We start from the raw sequence: 19189 nt of genomic DNA, 5'->3' as shown, positions 1-19189 counted from the left end.
AACAAACATATTAATTCATTAAATAAGTATTAATTGACCAGCAACTCTGCTGTAAATCACAGTGCTTGAACTAGGAATATAAATATAAAGATGATATGCTTTTTGTCCTTAACTTACTTAAAATACTTGTTTTTAATGGGTTAGGCCTTTGAAATTTAGTATTTTAGCTGTGGTTCGTTCAGCTGTTTCAATTTAATTAAGAGAGCTATACTGTCAGCTCCATTTAATTTTGTTTCCTCCAGCCATTTGAAGTATAACTTCCTTACTGAATTATAGATGTCTTAAATTATTGAGTCCCTTGGTTTACCTTAATCAGGATGAGAATAATGTTTTTAGAAAAGAAAAACAGAAGTTCATGGATTTGAGAAATATATAGGAAGTATGGCTAGAAGAATGAAGGAAGGAGATGGTGCATTCAGTTTGGGACATGTAGCCTTTCAGGTGGCTGTGGAACATCCGAGGAAAGGAGTTGAGTAATTAGTTTAATATATAGGACTGACTGAGCTCAGTACTATATATTAAAGGACTTATTCCTTGGATTGGATTCTTTCACATGGAGGTGGTAAACGAAGCTATATGCAAATAGATGGTAATTAAAGCTATAAATGATGCTCCTCAGGAGAATGTATAGAAAGAGTCAAGGGCCTAAGAGACAACCCTGAAGACACTGATGTTTAGGGAAATGGCAGTGAAAGAGAAAGAAAGACAAAGAAAATGACAGAGTGTGGTATCATTAAACCAAGGAAATCATGTTCAAAGAGGAGAAATTAGTCAGCAATACCAAGTTCTACAAGTAAAATAAGGTAACAGTACCCATTAGGGATTTAGAAACAAGGCATGTAACAACAGTTTCAGGAAATTCTTGGGGGTGGTTTCCAGATTGTAATGGGTTGGGGAATGCACAGAAAGTGAGGCAAGGGGGAAACACTGGCTCTAGGACACTTTTTAAAGAAGTTTCCCTATGAAAGGGAAAAATAGGACAGTAGGTAAAGAGTGACTTGAAGACAAGGGTATTGGGTTGTGTTTTAAAAATGGAGAGAGACAGGTATATTGAGACAATATTTTTGAGAAAGAACCAATAAAAACATGGAAATTGGGGTGGGGGGGAGGGAAGAAACACAAGATTTTCAAGGAACTCTGGTCCTTGAAAGCCTGAGATAGAAGAGGGAGAAGGAGAATCCAGAGCACAGATGAAAGGATTGGCCTCATGCAGAAGGAATAACACATCTACATGTGTGATGGAAGAGTTAGAAGCAGTGGGTACGGATGTCCCTATGCTTGCATGCTTGGATGATAGCTTCTGTTTTCTTTGTGAACAGATAATAAACTGAGGGTAAAAAGTTAGCTAACATAAAGGAGAATAGAGATAATAACCATTTCTTGGAATAATGGGAAAGAGAGGTAGGGAACTAAGGAAAAATAGATACAATCTTCAGGGTTTGTTTGTTTGTTTCCCCCAGGAAGGTGCAATATAAACAGAAAATTGGGCAAGGAATTTGAGGTAAAAAGAGAGCTTAAAGTGGTAGGCCAGGGAATCTAAATTAGTCGGGAATTAGATTGGGAATCATAGAGACACGCAATTTTGAGGGTTAAGGAATTAAAGGTCATGATCAGTGTGGAGAATGGGGATGACTGAATGAGAACTGAAAGGCTAAGAAGTTGTTGTCAGAGAAAGGAATTTAAGATTTTAGAGATGGACTAGTTCTAGATAATAATAAGTTCCAAGTGTGTACCTGGCAAAATGGCCGAAATGGAAAGTGAGCAGATCTACCATATTGGCCCGTTTATCCCTCAATCTGCCATATTGGTTTAATACATTTTTATCTCCACATATTTGTTGGTCCCTTTTATCTACAATATCCAATTATTTCTTTACCTTGCTATTCAAAATCTACCCAAATTTTATGAGTCAGCTGAAGACCAATCTCACTCAAGCCTTTCCTTACTACCTCAGCCCACTGGGATTACTTCCTATTATGTCCTGTTATGAATGCATAATATTCAATGTGCTTCCCTCAGTGGCCTACATGAATTACCAGGATTTGCTACAAACATTACATTTCTTGCTACCCCTTTTGTTCATACCGGTATACCTTTGCTCATGCCTGTGCCTGTCTGGGAAGCCAGTACCTTTTCCTTCTCTGTCAGTCAAGCTCCATCAGCTTTCTGAGCTAGTTGTCCTCTCCTCTGTTCTTATCATTCCCTATGCATATATCTATTTCAACACTGCTGCACTGTGCTCACATGAAACATTTTACATTTTATTCCTTACAAGCCTGTATACTTCTTGAAACAGCTTTTTCATTTTACTTATTCCAGTGCCAAGAACTATGCCTGGTATAGAACAGATGTTCAATATATGTTTGTAGAGGTGAATTGCAGTAAAGCATTGTTCAATCACTTGGTGGCTATGTGATCTAGACACGTTACATTCATTTTCCCAGCCTCTGTCATCTAGGGGAAGAAAGAGGACATCTCACAGAGTTGTTGAGGAGTTAGGTGAGCTATCTAATACAGAGGAAGCCTCCAGTCTAGTGTCTGGCAGACAGACTATAGGAATGCTTCCAACTTAATTTTCGTCTACTTTGTGCCATTCTTGTCTTTTTAAATTGATATTTAATATATGTATTGCTATTTACATTTTTATAAGAATATCAACTCATCAACTAGATATTAAATTTCTTGAGGATAGGGATCATATAGTATATTAGTTTGTGTATTTCACATTACCTAGCATATATTGTGAATATGAATAAATACTTATGAACAATGAATATTAAGTATTACCAGGCAAATGAACTACTTTCACAGGTTCTGTTTGATGTCCTAGCTCTGAGACAAATGAGGCAGGATAACTAAAAATGTTCCTTAAAGAAGGACAGAGCTACATATAAATACATCTGTAATCAATGACACAATTCAACCTAACTAACCACTAACTGAACGGGGGTTAAAAGCATAAATTGAAATTTGTATATCATAAGCAGAATGTTTTTTTCCCTCAATGATTATAAGCCAAACTGCATATAGTCTAGTCTGTATCATTTGTGGTACAGGAAAATTCTAATCTGGGCTACTCACCACACAAGCAGACATTTCACCACATGAAATGAATGACATCAGATATAGAGATGCTTATATAACACCTGAATCATTAAATCCCTTTCCTCTGTGTTCATAGGAATGTTCTGGATTATGCAGGCTAGCATTAGCTGCACATTATGTTGAAAATTAAAACAGACAAAAGCCTTGATATAGATGACCTACATCAAAGAGTGTTGTTTTTCTCATACACATGTATACAGTTTTCATTAAAAATTGTATTCTTAACTATTCAGGGATTTCTTGGTGAAGATAGCAAAGCCTGTTTTATAACTGTATAGTAGAAAGATTTGTAAATGTCTCATTACATATTAGAAAGAAGCTGAAGCAAGAAAAGAATTTCACGGAATAACTTAATAGTGAATGTATAGAAACATACTTGTTTCTCAGTTCTAGCTAGTCAGAAAGAAGACAGGTGTAACCCTCACCCATCAAGTCCATTCCTTTATTCTGGCAATTTAGTATGGTACCGATCAGGAAGTTCTGAGTACTATGCATGTCACAACCTCAGAGTGGAGAGCTGATTTGACTTGTCTATTTGTTTGTACATATTTTGAATTTTTTAAAATGACACAATACAACTTGAAAAAGAAACATTTGATTGCAGGAGTTCATATGTACTCTTTAGATGTTTTCATAAACCTTCTTCATCTATATTTTCGGCAATTTTTCTTGGACGCCTAACAAGTACTGAAACCAGTTTGCCTCTCCACTTACCCTTTCATAATGTTCGTGACACAATCCTGTGTAACTTGACACCTTGGAACTTTAAACAGACTCAGAATCTTTTGGACCTTCTAGCCATCATCAATTCACATAGTGTGCAGTAAATCCAGCTCAAAATAAACAACACAGATGGAATAGAAGCTTATAGTACAATGTCAGCAGTATCCACAGATTGACAGAGCTAGTTAGGCTGCCAGATGCACAGAATGTTGTTCTATCTACTTGTTCTTTATAACTGGACTTGATGGAGTACATCAGTGTCAAACTCCTTGCTGGTTTCCACACGCACACGCACAGAAACGCACCCGCATAAACACGCACATTCCTGCGTTCTGTATCAACGGCGCCATCTGCTCTCAGCTTTACATGTGGTAGCTAACGAACTCTCCTCCTGTGCCTGGGTCTCACCGACTGCTTTCCCTGGAAACAAATGACAACAGTTTTTATCTTGTGCCCTCCTTGGCATTATAAAATAAGGCTCTTAACATTTCCATACGCATACATTTTACATGCATTTTTAAAAATTCTGTTTTATTTACTGATTCCCTAGAGAATGGCAATATCTCTTTTTATATCTCCCCCAAATTGAGATCTTCCTATGGAACTTCACATACCAAGATTGTTTTTTTCTAACTAAGATTTACATAAAAGCAATATATATAAAAGCCATAGGCCCTGGGATCATTTTGCTCTTTCCACACTTTTGCAGGGTGCTATATGCTACTTGCCAAATGGGGATGTAAAAATTGGGGGGTTCAGTATATATTCAATGAGGCAAGACATTCATTCCTTTTCACTATCCTTCTATAAAATTCCAGTGGCAATAATGACCATGTGGGGAATGTTAAGATGAGGGAGTTGTACAAACATGAAATATTTTCATACACGAGTATCTTGCCTGCAGCAGAAAGCTCATGTGTTATTCTCTTCCCAAATGCAGAATTTTTGCCTTGACCTCTTTGCCATCTCTTATGAGATCTAGACATGTACTAAGATAAAAAGAGGTAATCACTCTTTTTAAACTGACAAAATCCAATTGTAATGCCTTTTCAAAGCAATACATCCATATTGCTTTATATGAAATGTCATAAGAAGGATGTACAGAATGAAATGACAGAGAGATGACCCAGGTTTTGGCCCTACCAAATATCTTTTCCTGACCCAATTCCACCTCTGGCACCTGTCTTTATGACAATCTCTCCAGAAGATCTACGGAAGTTATACTTACCTTTTGGTAACTAGGTAACATAATCTCCTGGAGGCTAGCTAATTGCAGCCCACGATAACCTCACGTACAGTAACTGTTAAATTTTTCATTTCTTTCAAATTATTATGGATCAGTGGAAAGGGTATTGATTTGATTCATTAATGGATTCCCAGTCTGTTCCAAGGTTAATGATTACATGTATCTCAATTACACCCTTAACAGGTTATACCATATGATTTGTTTTAACTGCTTTGTACATTGTATATCTTCATCAGCTGAAAAGCTTCTTAGCGGTTCATGATTTAACAAATCTGTCTCCTCCTCTCCCTAAAACAATGAACCTGCTTTGACGAAACATATCAAAGCAGGACAAAAATAAATTATAAGAGCTTTTTGCAGGATTCTCCAAGAACCGTAGCATAACAGTTTATTTTAGTCAGGTAAATTGCAGGTAGTCTGCAATTCATTCATGTTTAAAATATTTATAAATATGAAGCAGGGAGGGGGGTCAATCCCTTTGTTTTGGTATTTTATACCACTTTTCTTAGGTAGGAAGCACTTTTTTTAACTTTGATCTTTTGAATATACACAGAGTGCAGTTTTATCTTAGAAAAGGAGAAGCAACATATATATTTTTAAAATCACCTGTAGTTCTTCCAGCAAAATCCAGACACATTTTAACTGCTCTAAAAAACAAAAACAAAAATTAAATAATTCAAAATATAATATGTTCACATGACAGCCTTCAAGATGACAGTCAGGCAAATGATTCACAGGTACACTCCCATATACTGTCCGTGGATAGTCAGGCAAGAGGATAAAGAGATGCACTGGAGGGTTCCCAGGGCAGAGAACACATCTCTCAATTAGAGGACAACACAGGGATTTTGACAAGAAAGAAGACAGTTGTTTATTCTAGTCTTTCTATTTCCTTTTTATCCCCTTTCTACTGCCAGCAACCGTATTTGCCTCCTGTATATTTAAGCCAAGCAAACTTCTCCTGTGTCCTGAACTAAAATTGTTGAATCATGGGACAGTCTATCTAATCTTGCTTTCTTTTGATGAGAAATCGCTGCTTCTTGCACATAGTACTGTAGAGTCCAGAGCAGGAATTATATTTTAAAGAATCTTATCACTTTTACTACCTACTTGTATTCTGAACAAGCAAAGCACCAGGGTCCCCTCCTTTCTGGAACCCCCAAGATTCTGACAGAGTTTGGGGACTCAGAAGCCAAATGGGAATCATCAGGAGGAGAGACTTCAGTTATACAATCCATTAAATAAAACAATAGAGCCTGCAGCTGAGCTATTAAAAAGAGTAGAGCAATTTCTATTTCAATGGCTACATTTTATTTCCTCTTCTGAGTGACTGTTAACAAAGGGCCGCTGAAAGGACTGGATAAAAAGCAGGCGTCAGATGCAGGATCCATGAGTTAAACAACATTATTAGATACAATTTCATAAAATCTAGTTGCTTTTTCACTACTAGAAATCATGTCCTTTTGTCAACTTGTGGTCACATCAGCACTTCTGCTGATATAATTTGCTCCAGCTGCAGAGCATAGCTGGCCTGCAAATCAAGAACCAGAATGAGGACAGGCAGGAATAACTCAATGGCTTGGATCATGTGCAAATCACTACACTTCTCGCTATTAGTCTACTTTTTTTTTCAGAATATTTGGAAGAGGAAAGATTTATCTTTAGCAAAGCAGCCAGTCAGCCACCCTCTTAACAACTGGTTTGTCTGGCTATCTTCTGAAGCCTCACCCTCTGTGCAGTGATGCTCTGTAATCATGACATTATGTATTAAAAAAAAAATAACACTTAACTTCCCTTACCCACCATAAACTGGCAGTCTGAAGCTCTAATGTCAAATAGCTGCTGGGTTTGTTCACCTCCTCTACAAAAATGTTCCTTAGATTTAAAAATATTCCTGAGTACTTCTTTTGTTTATCATTTTTGCATTTCAAGTGCTTCTATCTGGCCTGGAATGTACAGGTTTACAAAATAATACACATTCTAATGTCAACAAATAGCTGTAAATGCCTCAATTCCAGACACAAAAAGATCCCGTCAAAAATGAAATAAAATACTACTTACTGATTTAGGCATAAGTAAAAATGGTAGGGACTTAACTAGTCAGTCAGCATTGAACTTCAGACAGCTCTTTTGCTTGATTAGAAACTCTATTGATTTACAATGAAATCAATTAGAATTGGATCCTAACCATTTCAAATTCAGCTATAATTGAATGTTCGGCAATCACTCACGTACGAAAGAAAAACAGTTTCTAAATAAAAGCAAAGCCCAAGTACTCTTGCATATCTGAGGAAATCATTATATATGGTGAGCAAATAAGAGAGAACAAACAATAGCATATACAGCTGGAACAGCTGAATCAGTGTCCCTGATAACAAGGACAGCTTATCAAGTGTGCAAAGGCAGCACTGGTCTGTTGTTCACCAGTGCAAGTGAGCTGATATTCTCTGTTCATGGCAATGGCAACCTTCCAGGGCCAGGTGCAATCCTAACTGCAAACTCATTATGTAACCTGTCACCTTCAGAAATTCACTGTTGTAGCAAGTACCCAGATCCAAAGCTTTGGTGGCAATATTTTCTCTTTTTCTTTGTAAACTGACCTGGGAAATCTGATGACTATTGAGCATGCTTTTAGATGCCAGTGTTTGAGAGAGGACAAAGAGCAGTAATGTGCCATGCCTGTGGCACTGAATCTGTTCTCCTGTTGGCAGGACTGCACAGTGAGATGTGAGTCAGATGTGAATCCCATGCCTTCTTCTCTTCTTCTTTTGTAACATGTTGCAGAGGTGAATTTGTCAAAATCCAGGGGTCTGCTAACTCCTTAAATTAGAATGGAAGTAATAACACTTGCTGAAATGTATGTGGGTGATTTTCTCCCATCCTGAAAGTTTTAGAAGTTTGCCCCTGCTAGATGTAGGCCAGTGAAGCTCATGGGCTCTAGCCTATAAAAACAGATTTTAATGTCTGGTTGGAGTCAATGAGAGCTAATTTGTCACATTTTTCAGATGTATAATATGCACTTTTATTGTTGGTCACTTCTGAGAAGGTAGAAAAATTATGGTTTATTTAAAGTAGAATCATATTTTATAATGATATTGACAAGCATATCTGCATTATTTAACTATTACGTCAGGCAACTTTATTCAAATAAATGAGAAACAAAGTGAATGAATTGCAAGACTTTTTACTCCTCTGGGAAAATGACCCCTGTTAACAAAAGAAAAACATCTGGCAAAATGAATTTTGACATCTCTAATCATACTCTTTCAACCCTGCCCTTACCTGACATCCTTACAGGTGGGGCTAGGTACAAAAGGCAGGGCAAAGGAGGAGAGCCTGAAATCTGTGAGGTGGGTCTTAAATGAGAATCAGGTCTTTTATGATTCTATGTTTGTTCCTAGCCCAGAACAAGCCCTTCTTTTATCATCATTAACCCATAAACTGGTTGTAGTAGTGAGCAAAATGTGTGGGGCACTTTTAAAATGACAGGACATACAGACATGCTTAAGGCCGCCAAATTGCTACTTCCTTGTCAGATCATAGATGCTCATCTGGTATCCTGAATTTATGCCTAGACAGGGAATAGTAACAATAACAAAGTGTGTCTGATTTTTTCTTTCATTTTTCAAAAGGGAAAGCATAATTTACTCTACCCACATTGAAGTTAGAAAAAAGCTGGTCTTTCTTAAACTTCTCTTTCTATATCCTCTGAATTGCTTGTATTGTGGAAGTTACAAATCAAGCAGAATAATATACGTGGCTTTGAAATTCTACTATATCAATCTAATAATTTGCTTAACAATATGGTTTCAAAAATATTGTACTTGGAAGTTGCATCATCCCACAAATATATAAAGAATCTTTTTGAGCATTGAAATATACTGTTATTCAGGTCTGTTTCATGAGGTGTTAACCTAGCATGGGGAAGATAAGTTAAAGTATTTCCATCTCACCAGATTCAAAGAATCATAGTTCAAATATTAATATCCAACACCTTACCAGCTTGTATGCTATTTTGCCAGTTGCTTTTGCTGGCAGTTGGCCTCCCTTGTAAAAGATAAAGATTTCTACAACAACAAAATCTCTGCATAAATTTTAATTTTATTGCATTTTCTTCTCAGTCCCTATATGCTATATTATATTTATGTCTATGGAGCACCAGATGATGATGGGAGAGGGAAGACCACATTGGAATATTTTGAGGGTTAACAGAGACAGTTAACCTTAATGTATCACCAAACTAAGGCAAATTTAATTTCAGAAGTCTAAATGCACAAAAAACAAAAGAGGAGGTAGAAGAAAGAAAAGAAACAGAGAGAAAAGAAAGGGAAAACGAAACCTTGGAACAATTTCTGCTATTTTATCTAATGTTTTGTCTGCTTTAAACAGATTAGTGAGTCACTGTCTTTTTGTTTTGTTTTATAGGAAATTCCGTTGACTTAAAACACTACTGCCAACATAGACAGCAATACCACAAGTATACAGTTTTATGACAAAAACATTTATAGCAAAAAAAAATTAGTTCAGAAGTATTCATGTTATTGAGGATGCCTGAATTTTCACAAAATATTTCCAAGGATTCAGTGAGAGTCCAGGAGCCAGTTGTTTCTTTATGATTTCCAGTCAGCCCAAGGCATCCCTACAGTGAGACGCAGGGGCATGCAGGCTTGGCTTAGATAGCTGGTAAATTAAACAAGTGATTGTGATTATTTTCAAATCTTTATTATGTGGATTTTCCTTAGAACCATGTGTATTTGTAAAGTTATAGAAAATTCGCATGCAAAAAAATGCATGATTACTATGTCATATCGTTGTTTCATTGACCATAAATCTAAAAATTCTATCTAACACTTGTTTTTTGTTGGTGATGGTATTTGCTTTCAAGTTTGGATGCAAACCTCATAAAATGGGGAATACCCAAATTAATATTCAACTGACTTAGGATATACTATGTGCTCTATGAAGCAAGTATTTATGGAAAACTCTTGTTCCCCTGCTGGATTGTGAGGCTGACTAAATCACAGATTGTGTCCTGCTTAGATATGCATGTCCTGGTGAACAGCAGAGTTCCTTGCACATAGCAGAATGAGTGAACATTTGCAGAGTTAAAGTGGAATCCAATTGAATTATAATGGTAGTAAGACAGCAGTCATTTGACAATTCTCTAAAACAGACACAGCTGATAAATGGACAATTTCTAGCATCAAAAAGATTAAAGAAAGATGAGCTCCTATCTTTATGTTAGCAGATCCTAATTTTTTTCACCTTGGATTTTCAAATACCCGTGTCCCCACGGATCGTAGCTTTTCTGGAAAAAATAATAATTATCCTTCATTGGATGTCAACCCTGTTCTAGGCGCTATGGTAGATGTTTTATACACATTATTTTAGTTCTTGCTACACTAACCCCTTGAAATAGTCATGTTCAGCCCCATTTGTTCAATGAGGAAACTGAAATCCAGAGATAATGAATGACTTCTCACAGTGTGTGATAAAACTAAAAAATGGCTCCCCCTCAAAATATCATGGCCTAATCTCCAGAATCTATTAATGTTACTTTATTTAGCAAAAAAAGGAGGGAAGGGAAGGGAAGGGGGAAGATCTTTGTAGATATGATGTGATTAAGTTAAGAATCTTGAGATGGGGGAATTATTCTGGATTATCCAGATGGGCCCTAAATACAATGACATGTATCCTTATAAAAGTGAGACAGAGATTGGAGTGATGCAGCCACAAGCAAGAAATTCCAACAGCTACTACCAGAAGAGAAGAGGTAAAGGGACGGATTCCCTTAGAGTTCCCAGAGGGAGCACAGTCCTACTGACATTTTGATTTTGGCCCAGTGATATGATTTCAGACTATAGGCCTCTAAACCTATGAGAAATTAAATTTCTGTTGCTTTAACTCACCAGGTTTGTGGTACTTTGTTTCAGTGCGGCCTCAGGAAACTAATATACAGTTACAGCACTTTGGCAGTAACAATGTTAGAATTTGAATTGAGCATGTTAGTATTCTATTACTGCTTTACAAATTACCACAACTTTAGCATCTTAAAGAAGCACCTGTTTATTATCTCACAGTTCTGTAGGTCAGATGTTCAGGGTGGCCTCAACTGTAGTTCTTTGCTTGGGCTGAAATCAATGGGTTAGGTATGCTGGCATCTTACCAGGAGGCTCTGAGAGGAATCACCCAGATGAGTTTGACCCACCTGGATAATCTCCCCAAATTAAGGTCACCAAATTAGTAACCTTACTCACATCTGCAAAATCCTTTGTGCCATGTAAGAGAACCATCAGGGAGTAACGCCAGGGGCAGAGGTCATGGGTGCTACCATAGCCGAAGCCCATGCTCTCTTATCTGCCATAACACACTGCCTTCCAAAGCAGTTTGTCACCACTGGTCTTTAGAAAACATCCACAACAGCTCATTAATAAACATAATGTTTTTGGAGGAGCTTGTCCACAGAGCCAGAATCCCTTTGTACCTCTTTCTATTTATACTAGTTGTAACTTGCAACGCTGGTTCCTGTCTCAGTCCATGTCTTTCTCACTTCCCCGCCTAAAAGTCCACACAAGCAATAGGGTGACTCTCGGAGGAACAGCCAGGAAGAGTCATGGAGGCAAGAGATAGGATTGCAGGACATAGATGAGCATTTTCCCAGAGACCTACAGAAATAAGATACATAATGGCCCCCAGTTGGTACCTTGGCCGGATCCTACAATCCCCTTTACCCAAGATGTGTGCTCCACCTTCTATATGTTTTCCTCCAAACATCTCTCAAAGGATTGCCCTAGGGTTATCGGAGCAACTTTGCTTTTGTGGGGAGCTAGCTGAAAATGCCTGGGAGATTATATCTCCGTGGAGTTACAGACTGTTTGTTTGGTGAAAAGATACAAACCCTAGTTCCTTTGCCTTGAGACATGACAAACCGACTTGCAATTTATGTTCCACAGGCTGAGCCTGGAATTTCACCTGACAGTGCTCCTTTCCTTGGTTCTCTTCCCTCCCCATTCTGAACTCCATTAACATTTTCTCCTGGGGGTGCTGCCTTAATAAATCACTTGCACTTGAATCCTTGGCTCAGGTTTCCTTTCTGGATGACTTGACCTAACACATGGATACACTTTGGGCATTTTCCTGGAGCCAGGAGCATTAAGGGCTAGCCACTCTAAAAATCTCTACCTAGCAGGAATGGATTTTGTCCACATTGTTTTGTGCTGGTAGGGAATACAGCCTGGTCATTACCTGTCAGCCAGTTTCTCTACTGTCAACTAGATGCCTCTCCTAAAAGTGAGAACTCAAAGACTCTTCCAGCACCTCTGGAAAAAAACCTTTGTCCTTGATTGCCCACTATTTCAAACTCATTGCCTAAAACTGTGCTTATAGCTTTCTTCTGGCTCAGTCTTGTTATTTTCCAGTGGGTATACATGTAGTGAATGATTAATTTTAAGTGCCTGTAGAAAGTACAATGGTGAGTATATAAATTCAAGGCTGAATGAATTTGCAAAGAGGGTTTTAAACATTATCCTTGTTATTTCAAATCTGTAGTTGATTGGTGAATGTGAGTGCAGAATATAAAATGATGATCTGCAGATGGATCCACTGAGCACTCCTAACTGCATTATTCAGGTGCACATGCATGATGCTATAAGCAGAATCAGGATTCAAAAAGAGAGCAGGATGTGAAATACTGTGTCAGGGTTGCTCCCTAGAAACTATCAAGAACTTGCAGTTGCCCAGGGATGGGCAGGGCTCACCAGCTATATTTGGTGAAGTTTCTAAGATTTCCACCATGGTACCCTAATGTCTCTTAAATTAAAAGCAAAAACAAAGCAAAACCCTTTTACATGGAAAAGGGGATTTTTTTTAATGTGGACCATTTTTAAAGTCTTTATTGAATTTGTTACAATATTGCTTCTGTTTTATGTTTTGGTTTTTTGCCCATAAGGCATGTGGGTTCTTAGCTCCCCGACCAGGATTGAACCTGCACCCCCTGCATTGGAAGGTGAAGTCGTAATCACTGGATCACCAGGGAAGTCCCAGAAAAGGGGATTTTGCAGATGTAATTAAGGTTACTAACCAGTTGTTTTGAAATTAAGGAGATTTCCCTAGTGGAACTAACCTGATGGTAAGATCTCTTTTAAAAAGTTCCAGATATCTAGAGCCTAGTTGACTGGGACCCACTGTCATACGGCAGTTCTTGAGCACAAGGAAATTATTCTGAAGCTTCTGAGGCCATTCTTATTTTTTTCTTTTTGGTTTATTTTATTTGGTTTTATTTTTACTTACATAACTATAGTCAATTTATAATATTGTGTTAGTTTCAGATATACAGCTTCAGATTATTTTCAAATATAGGTTATTACAAGACATTGAATACAGTTCCACATACATACAGCAAGTCCTTGAGCCCATCGATTTTATATATAGTGGTGTGTATCTCTTAATCTCATACTCCTAATTTATCCTTCCTCCTCCCCTTTCCCTTTTGGTAACCGTAAATTTGTTTTACATGTTTGTGAGTCTGTTTCTGTTTTGTAAATAAGTTATTTGTATTTTTTTCAGATGCCACATATAGTGATGATATTATATAATATTTGTCTTTCTCTGCCTGACTTCACTTAGTATGATAATCTCTAGGTCCATCCATGTTGTTGCAAATGACATTATTTCATTCCTTTTTATGGCTGAGTAATATTCCATTGTGTATATATATACCACATCTTCTTTATCCATTTATCAGTTGATGGACATTTAGGTTGCTTCCATGTCTTGACGATTGTGAACAGTGCTGCTATGAACGTTGGGGTGCATGTATCTTTTTGAATTAGTTTTCGTCTTTTGCGGATATATGCTCAGGAGTGGGACTGCTGGATCATATGGTAGCTCTAATTTTAGCTTTCGAAGGAACTTCCAGACTGTTTTCCATAGTGGCTGCACCAATTTACATTCCCTCCAACAGTGTATGAGGGTTCCCTTTTCTTCACACCCTCTCCAGCATTTATTATTTGTAGACTTTTGATGATGGCCATTCTGACTTGTGTGAGATGATACTTCATTGTAGTTTTGATTGGCATTTCTCTAATAATTAGCAACACTGAGCATCTTTTCATGTTCCTGTTGGTCATCTGCATGTCTTCTTTGGAGAAATGTATATTTAGGTTTCTGCCCACTTTTCGATTGTTTTTTTATATTGAATTATATGAGCTATTCATATATTTTGGAAATTAACCCCTTGTTGGTCACATTGTTTGCAAATATCTTCTCCCAGTCCATAGGTGGTCTTTTCTTTTTGCTTATGGTTTCCTTGGCTGTGCAAAAGCTTGTAAGTGTGATTAGATCCCATTTATTTACATTTGCTTTTATTTCTTTTGCCTTGGGAGACTGATCTAAGATATTGCTATGATTTATGTCCCAGAATGTTTTGCCTATGTTCTCTTCTAGGAGTTTTATGGTGCCATGTCTTACACTTAAGTCTTTAAGCCATTTTTAATTTATTTTTGTGTATGCTGTGAGGGAGTGTTCTAACTTCATTGATTTACACGAGGCTATCCAGCTTTCCCAGCACTGCTTGCTAAAGAAATTGTCTTTTCTCCATTTTATATTCTTGCCTCCTTTGTCCTAGATTAATTGACCATAGGTGTGTGGGTTTATTTCTTGGCTCTCTATTCTGTTCCATTGATCTATGTCTGTTTTTGTGCCAATACCACGCTGTTTTGGTTACTGTAGTTTTGTAATATTGTCTAGAGTCTGCAAGGGTTATACCTCCACCTTTGTTCTTTTTCCTCATAATTGCTTTGGCAATTCTGGATCTTTTCTGTTTCCATATAAATTTTGATTATTTGTTCGAGCTCTGTGAAAAATATCATGAGTAATTTGATAGGGATCACATTAAATCTGTAAATTGCTTTGGGTAGTATGCCCATTTTAATATTAATTCTTCTAATCCAAAAGCATGGGATATATTTCCATTTCTTTGTATCATCCTTCAATTTCCTTTATAAATGTTTTATAGTTTTCAGCGTATAAGTAAGTCTTTCACATCCTTGGTAAGGTTTATTCCTAGGTATTTTTTTGATGCTATTTTAAATGGGATTTTTTTTTTTTACTTTCTCTTTCTGATATTTCATTATTAGTGTAAAGAAATACAACAGATTTCTGTATATTGATCTTGTATACTGCTACCATGATGAATTCATTTATCAGTTCTAATAGTTTTTGTGTGGAGTCTTTAGGATTTTCTATATAGTGTATCATGTCATCTTCATACAATGACAATTTTACCTCTTCCCTTCCAATCTGGATACCTTTTATTTCTTGTTTGATTGCTGTGGCTAGGACTTCCAATACTATGTTGAATAGAAGTGGTGAGAGTGGGCATTCTTCTTCCAGAATTCAGCAGGGAGGCTTTCAGCTTTTCATCCTTAAGTAATATATAATGGGTTTGTCTTAAATGGCTTTTATTATGCTGAGATATATTCCCTCTATACCCATTTTGGTGAGAGTTTTTATCATGAATAGATGTTGAATTTTATCAATCAGATGCTTTTACTGCATCAATTGAGAGGATCATGTGTTTTTTTGGGTTTTTTTGTATTTTCTTTTTTGTTGATGTGGTATATCATATTGATTAATTTGCTTATGTTGAACCATACTTGTGACCCTGGAATGAATCCAACTTGATCATAGTGTATGATCCTTCTTATGTGTTGTTGGTTGTTTGTTTGCTATTTTGTTGAAGATTTTTGCTTCTATGTTCATCAGAGATATTGGGCTGTAATTTACTTTTCTTGTAGTGTCTTTGTCTGGTTTTGGTATCAGGGTAATGGTGGCTTCATAGAACAACTTTGGGAGTATTCCCCCCCTTCAGTCTTTTGGAAGAGTTTGAGAAGGATAGGTATGAGTTCTTCTTTGTATGCTTGGTAGAATTCTCCAGTGAATTCTAAGGCCATTCTTTGTGAGCCGCTCAGCTCCATGGAATAAGTTCATTACCTGAGTAGCAATATTTTATCTAATTAATTGTTGTCTTGCCTAGAGTAGGTTATCATTGTATACTTGCCAAGTTAATGAATGGATGAGCTATACACCCAACCACATTTCCAAGAGTTATTTTCACAAAACTCCATCCCCTTGAAGAGTGCAGGGAAGCCAATTAAGCACAAAAGAGTAAAGAAAAGGGACTGAGAATTCAAACTCGATAGGCAAAAAGAAAAGCTAACTCTATTTAGTACATATCTGAAAATACCAAGCCCTAGTGTCAATTTATGAATGCACCAGTGTAGAGTTCACTGCTAGGTTGCTATGGCAAACTCCTAATGGGAACTTCTCCTTGGGTGGGGGGACGACATGACATGAAAGTACTGGCATTACTTCATTTCCCAGAAACCTTGCAGAGGTCCTGAAATGGGCTGTTCTACAGTTCATTACTTACTAATTTTTAATGAATTAGTAAAACACATGGACCTGCAAAAAAATGATAGAGAAAAAGCTTTTTTGGAAACTACTGAAGTTAATCATAACAAAAATGCCAGAACTATAGCTTAATTATTAAAGTGTTGAATAACTTCTGCCAAAACCTTCTAAGTATTTATCATTATAAGATTCACATTTTCTATACTATGTCATCATTTGGCCACTAGCCATAGTCAGGTAAAAAATATCTCAGAGTTTGAAGTTTACAACTTGGTTTTAATTAAAGTTACTGATCAGTTGACATTAAATTTGGGAGATTAGGCAGTGGAACTAAACTAATCATAGGATCGATCACTCTCTTTTTAAAATTCCAGATATCTAGAGCTAGTTTGACTAGGACCCATCATCATATGGCAATTCTTGAGCACAAGGAAAGTGGTCTAAAGTTTCTAAGGCCATTCTTTGTAACCAACTCAGTTCCATTAATTCACCTGGTAGTGTCTGTTAATGGAATGATTTTTGGACTAGGAATCAATAGCATGATCTATACCTTCCTAGGCTACTCACTTGCCCACCAGCCAAGTTATTTTTAATAATTTTCTTTCAATTTCTTCATATTCAAATTATACTAGCATATTAGCTATCTTTAAGGTATCTTGATTATATATATATTTGGACTTTCATCTTTTAGGAAGCACATTGCAGTGGAGCATATGAGCTTAAATTACCTAAACAAGTCATGTTTGTCAGACCTTAAACCTTAGTGATATGATTTTATTTCCACACCTCTTAGGTTATTTATTCATTTAGTTACTCAATGACTTCATTAGTTAGTTATATGCCTTTCTGTTGCATATCTATAAGGGTTGGGCTTCTGAAATTCAGTAAGTACAAAATCCTACAAATTAAAACTTAGTTTTCTGAAACCAGAAAGCCAAGTAAAGGTGATTTCATTCAGGTAGCAGCTATTCCTTTCAAAAATCAGTGTCTCTGACATTGAAGAGCTAGGGTCAGAAGGGATACCAGGAACAAAACTCGGCTTAATTATATTATTAAAATATATGCTGTTGAGTGTAGCTCCCAGGGAGAAGACTGAAGTAGGCTTAGTCAGGATAGAGGGCATTGGGCTTTAGGCACAGGTTAGTCATCATGCTGAGGGAAACAGAACTCCAAATGGAACTAGGAATCCATGGAATGGAATCAATTTAACAGGCTCCAGAGCAGAAGCAAGAAGAACTACAGTCCTGCAGCCTGTGGAACAAAAACCACATTCACAGAAAGATAGACAAAACGAAAAGGCAGAGGGCTATGTACCAGATGAAGGAACAAGATAAAACCCCAGAAAAAAAACCTAAATGAAGTGGAGATAGGCAACCTTCCAGAAAAAGAATTCAGAATAATGAGAGTGAAGATGATCCAGGACCTCGGAAAAACAATGGAGGCAAAGATAGAGAAGATGCAAGAAATGTTTAACAAAGACCTAGAAGAATTAAAGAACAAATAAACAGAGATGAACAATACAATAATTGAAATGAAAAATACACTAGAAGGAATCAATATCAGAATAACTGAGGCAGAAGAACGGATAAGTGACCTGGAAGACAGAATGGTGGAATTCAATGCTGCAGAACAGAATAAGGAAAAAACAATGAAAAGAAATGAAGACAGCCTAAGAGACCTCTGGGACAACATTAAACGCAACAACATTCACGTTATAGGGGTCCCAGAAGGAGAAGAAAGAGAAAAGGACCCAAGAAAATGTTTGAAGAGATTATAGTCAAAAACTTCCCTAACATGGGAAAGGGAATAGCCACCCAAGTCCAGGAAGTGCAGAGAGTCCTATACAGGATAAACCAAAGGAGAAACACACCGAGGCACATAGTAATCAAATCGGCAAAAATTAAAGACAAAGAAATATTATTGAAAGCAGCAAGGGGAAAAACAACAAATAACATACAGGGGAACTCCCATAAGGTTAACAGTTGATTTCTCAGGAGAAACTCTACAAGCCAGAAGGGAGTGGCATGACATGTTTAAAGTGATGAAAGGGAAGAACCTAAAACCAAGATTACTCTACCCGGCAAGGATCCCATTCAGATTCAATGGAGAAATCAAAAGTTTTACAGACAAGCAAAAGCTAAGAGAATTCAGCACCACCCAACCATCTGTATAACGAATGCTAAAGGAACTTCTCTAAGTGGGAAAAACAAGAAAAGGACCTCCAAAAACAAAACAATTAAGAAAATGGTCATAGGAACATACATATCGATAATTACCTTAAACGTGAATGGATTAAATGCTCCATCCAAAACACACAGGCTCGCTGAATGGATACAAAAACAAGACCCATATATATGCTATCTACAAGAGACCCACTTCAGACATAGGGACACATTCAGACTGAAAATGAGGGGATGGAAAAAGATATTCCATGCAAATGGAAATCAAAAGAAAGCTGGAGTCACAATACTCGTATCAGATAAAATAGACTTTAAAATAAAGACTGTTACAAGAGACAAGGAAGGACACTACATACTGATCAAGGGATCAATCCAAGAAGAAGATGTAACTATTATAAATATATATGCATCCAACATAGTAGCACCCCAATACATAAGGCAACTGCTAACAGCTATACAAGAGGAAATCCACAGTAACACAATCATAGTAGGGGACTTTAACACCTCACTTACAACAATGGAC

The sequence above is a fragment of the Mesoplodon bidens genome (genome assembly GCF_964165515.1).
Source record: "Mesoplodon bidens genome assembly, chromosome: 4".
Lineage (NCBI taxonomy): Eukaryota > Metazoa > Chordata > Mammalia > Artiodactyla > Ziphiidae > Mesoplodon > Mesoplodon bidens.
This window is presented reverse-complemented; position numbering follows the sequence as displayed.